We start from the raw sequence: 5000 nt of genomic DNA on the forward strand, positions 1-5000 counted from the left end.
CATGGCTTCTTTCCTTGAATCAAAATTCAAAACACTAATCTCAATTATTTGTAACGAACTTTAGTTTATTGGAATCAAAGTCACAATAAGAAGAATGGAGTTTTCTTTGGTGACATAAGTTCAGTTCTAGAATCAGAAGTTTCAGATAATGACTTTTCATTCTTTTGTACGGATCTAATCTATTTTTTTTTCCTACCCCTATTACTGATTACTAATCAGTAACCCTCTTTCAACAGGAGAAAAGAGTGAATTCTTGCTTTCGTGGAATAGAATTTCAAAATGAAAATAAAAAATCAAAAGAATTCCATGTTTTTTATTACTTCTTACGCATTACCATTACATTAATACTATTAATTAAATTAATAGTATTATATTAATATATGGAATATAGATAAAATCTATAATCCTATAATCAAAGTGTTGCATCTTTCTATATTTCCTTCAGATTTCTATATCTCCCGAGAACCCACATTTTGTATTGTACTATGAATCCCTGTCGGGTCGAATCCTAACAAACCCTTCAGTAACTCGTAAGAAACTCTTTATTAGAAGATTAAGGGCACAAGAACAACAATACAATACAATAATAAAGCGGATTATATGTATTTCGTGTGGAGTCGTATAAACACGCTTATTTAGTTCTACATTTGTTGTACTTCTTATTATATACTTAATAATACTTATAATATAATATATAATACTTATAATTTAATTCACATACTTATTTTATTATATCTTTATAAGAGGTACAAATATTAAATCGGGGTACCCATTCTATGACAGATTTAAACTTTCCCTCTTTTTTTGTGCCTTTAGTAGGCCTAGTATTTCCGGCAATTGCAATGGCGTCTTTATCTCTTCATGTTCAAAAAAACAAGATTGTTTAGGTTCAGTGGGACCAAATCTAATCAATCAACACTTGGACTTGGATCATAATACAGATATCTATTTAGTAGAATATGGTACCACGTCTGGTCTGGATATGGTTCCTTTCGAACACAAAAAAAAAAAAAATCTTATGCATGCGGATACATGATATATGAAAAAATGCATATATATGCAGTATAGCTTTTTTTTAAGAAAAAATACATCAGTGGAAAAATGGAAAGTCAATGTATCTATATGTTATGTAGATATACATTGTGGGATCGTATGAAGAAGATGTTATTATTTTACATCTACCCAATTTGATGAATTACCCCTAAGGGTTCACATCATAATAGTGCTAGTTGATGAGAGTTACTTCGGGACAAAAAAAATAGTAAAGTCAAATTTAAATTCATTTGGCCTATTCTCTCAATTCCAATAGAATGCAACTGGATCTAATATGAACTGGCGATCAGAACGTATATGGATAGAACTTATAACAGGGTCTCGAAAAATAAGTAATTTCTGCTGGGCCTGTATCCTCTTTTTAGGCTCACTAGCATTCTTATTGGTTGGAACTTCCAGTTATCTTGGTCGGAATCTCATATCTTTGTTTCCGTCTCAGCAAATAATTTTTTTCCCTGGATCGTGATGGCTTTCTATGGAATAGCCGGTCTGTTCATTAGTTCCTATTTGTGGTCCACAATTTTGTGGAATGTAGGTAGTGGTTATGATCGATTCGATAGAAAAGAAGGAATAGTGTGTATTTTTCGTTGGGGATTTCCTGGAAAAAATCGCCGCGTTTTTCTACGATTCCTTATGAGAGATATCCAGTCAATCAGAATGGAAGTTAAAGGGGGTCTTTATCCTCGCCGTGTCCTTTATATGGAAATTAGAGGCCAGGGAGCCATTCCCTTGACTCGTACGGATGAGAATTTGACTCCACGAGAAATTGAACAAAAAGCTGCTGAATCGGCCTATTTCTTGCGCGTACCAATTGAAGTATTTTGAAATGAATTGAATAATGAATGCTTTCCCGGCATGAGATAAGAAAGGCAGGAATCCCCTTTAACCTTTAATATAATAGAATCTAACTGATAATAGAATCTAACTGAACTGAAGTTTCTTTCAAGGTGTTGATTCGAGCAAAACACGTTATATTCTATTTCCCCATTATATTCTGGTCTAATACCACTGTCACTGTGGCCCATAGAATAAAACAGGTGGACGTATATGGAACAACCATAATAATTAAATTGTTGTTCACCAAAACTATTTTTTATGCTTTATGCATATGGGACTCAACCCAATTCTGTTATGTTAGACTAGTAACAAGTCTAGTAAGTATGTATTCATCATACATATCAGAACAGAACATTTCGGAATACAGTACAGAATTTTTATTTTTAGACCCAATATTTCGTTGAATTGATACGTTAGATACAGACGGATGTAAATTATCTCTCTTTTTTTTCAATCGATTTTGATCCTTTCTTTTGCTCCTTGAAAAGGATTGCATCTTTCATAAACATCCAATTTATCTCGGGTTTCCCACACATTTTTGATTTCACCATCAATATTCTTCAGAAATATCCCCTCAATTATTCCCGCGGTGCGGGCATCTAGTGAAACATTTTGGAATAATTGATTGATCCAAGGGGAGTTCTTTCGTCTCGAAACCCGACTAATACTCATTACTTGAAGTGTGAATTGGGTCTTTCGGGCACTCATCGAAAGAAACAAATGAAGATGCAATTCAATTGGTGTAATTTGACCAATTTAGATATCTGAGATATCTGGGAACTTACTCATTTATTCATTTGGGGCAGACTTTTTATCTTTAATTCTAACTTCCATTTCTATACCCCTTCTAGATTCAAAGACTAAATAAAGAATTCAAATAATCAAATAAAAAAAGACGGATCCATAGGTTACATACCTTGTTATAGAACTCATGCTTCATAGAAATATCAGACGGAGTCGACGAATGAAGTAGGTTCATTAACAATTCACAGAACAAAAAGTGTCAAAAAAAAAGCATTGACCCCTCTCCCATATCTTGTATCTATAGTATTTTTGCCGTGGTGGATCTCTCTTTCATTTAATAAAAGTCTAGAGCCCTGGGTTATTAATTGGTGGAATACCAGGCAATCCGAAACTTTTTTGAATGATATTCAAGAGAAGAACATTCTAGAAAGATTCATAGAATTAGAAGAACTATTTCATTTGGATGAAATGATAAAGGAGTACCCGGAGACACAGATACAAAAGCTTCATATAGGAATCCACAAAGAAACGATACAATTGGTCAAAATATACAATGAAAATAATATCCATATTATTTTGCACTTCTCGGCAAATATAATCTGTTTCGCTATTCTAAGTGGTTATTCTATTCTGGGTAATGAGGAACTTGTCATTCTTAATTCTTGGATTCAGGAATTCCTATATAACTTAAGCGACACAATAAAAGCTTTTTCTATTCTTTTATTAACTGATTTATGTATCGGATTCCACTCGCCCCATGGTTGGGAACTAATGATCGGTTCGGTCTACAAAGATTTTGGCTTTGCTTATAACGATCAAATTATATCTGGTCTTGTTTCCACTTTTCCAGTTATTCTAGATACAATTTTGAAATATTTGATCTTCCATTATTTAAATCGGGTATCACCTTCACTTGTAGTGATTTATCATTCAATGAATGAATGAAGAATTCATTTGACCCGCGGCTATCAATCAGATCATAATGTTACTTCGTACATAAACAAACCTTTTTTTTTTAATCTGACTCACTTTATACTTCTACCCGTGCAGGGGGTTCGACTCCTCCTATATTCCAGTACAATGGCAGAATCGTGGGTAGGGAACTAGACTAGCTACCTACCTAATTTATTGTAGAAATTTAAGGGATCAATGATTGGACCATGCAAAATAGAAATACCTTTTCTTGGATAAAGGAACAGATGACTCGATCTATTTCTGTATTGATCGTGATATATGTAATTACTCGGACATCTATTTCAAATGCATATCCTATTTTTGCGCAGCAGGGTTATGAAAATCCACGAGAAGCAACAGGGCGTATTGTATGTGCCAATTGCCATTTAGCTAATAAGCCCGTGGATATTGAGGTTCCACAAGCTGTGCTTCCTGATACTGTATTTGAAGCAGTTGTAAGAATCCCCTATGATAAGCAACTGAAACAAGTTCTTGCTAATGGGAAAAAAGGGTCTTTGAATGTGGGGGCTGTTCTTATTTTACCCGAAGGATTCGAATTAGCTCCTTCCGATCGTATTTCTCCTGAGATGAAAGAAAAGATGGGCAATTTGTCTTTTCAGAGCTATCGCCCCAATAAAAGAAATATTCTTGTGATAGGTCCCGTTCCTGGTCAGAAATATAGTGAAATTGTCTTTCCCATTTTGTCCCCGGACCCTGCTACTAAAAAAGACGTTCACTTCTTAAAGTATCCCATATACATAGGTGGGAACAGAGGAAGGGGTCAGATTTATCCCGACGGGAGCAAGAGTAATAATACAGTCTATAATGCCACAGCAGCGGGTATAGTAAACAGAATAGTACGTAAAGAAAAAGGGGGATATGAAATAACCCTAGTTGATGCGTTGGACGGACATCAAGTGGTTGATATTATACCTCCAGGACCAGAACTTCTTGTTTCGGAGGGTGAATCCATCAAGCTTGATCAACCATTAACAAGTAATCCTAATGTGGGGGGGTTTGGTCAGGGAGATGCAGAAATAGTACTTCAAGATCCATTACGTGTCCAAGGTTTGTTGTTCTTCTTGGCATCTGTTACTCTGGCACAAATCTTTTTGGTTCTTAAAAAGAAACAGTTTGAGAAGGTTCAATTGTCTGAAATGAATTTCTAGATTCCCGGATTCATCAAGTTGGTAAAAAGAGTCGAATTTTGATTAATCGATGCAATTGCAATTATGTATGATCCAAAAAAAAGAGAAAGGCCCTTTTTCTTTTTGCTTATTTTGTTTACACTCTTTTTCTGAGAGATGTTGGTAATTCCTTGTATACGCTCGCGAGTCTAGTTACTAGTAAAACTAGATATATCTTTTTTCGATCAAGATTGGAGTGTTGTGACTATGCTAGGCCTCCTATTG

Source organism: Aristolochia californica, unplaced genomic scaffold (genome assembly GCF_029961685.1).
Source record: "Aristolochia californica isolate CCGP_79_NKW_82.1479 unplaced genomic scaffold, dmAriCali1.0.hap1 SCAF_318, whole genome shotgun sequence".
In the NCBI taxonomy this organism is placed as follows: domain Eukaryota; kingdom Viridiplantae; phylum Streptophyta; class Magnoliopsida; order Piperales; family Aristolochiaceae; genus Aristolochia; species Aristolochia californica.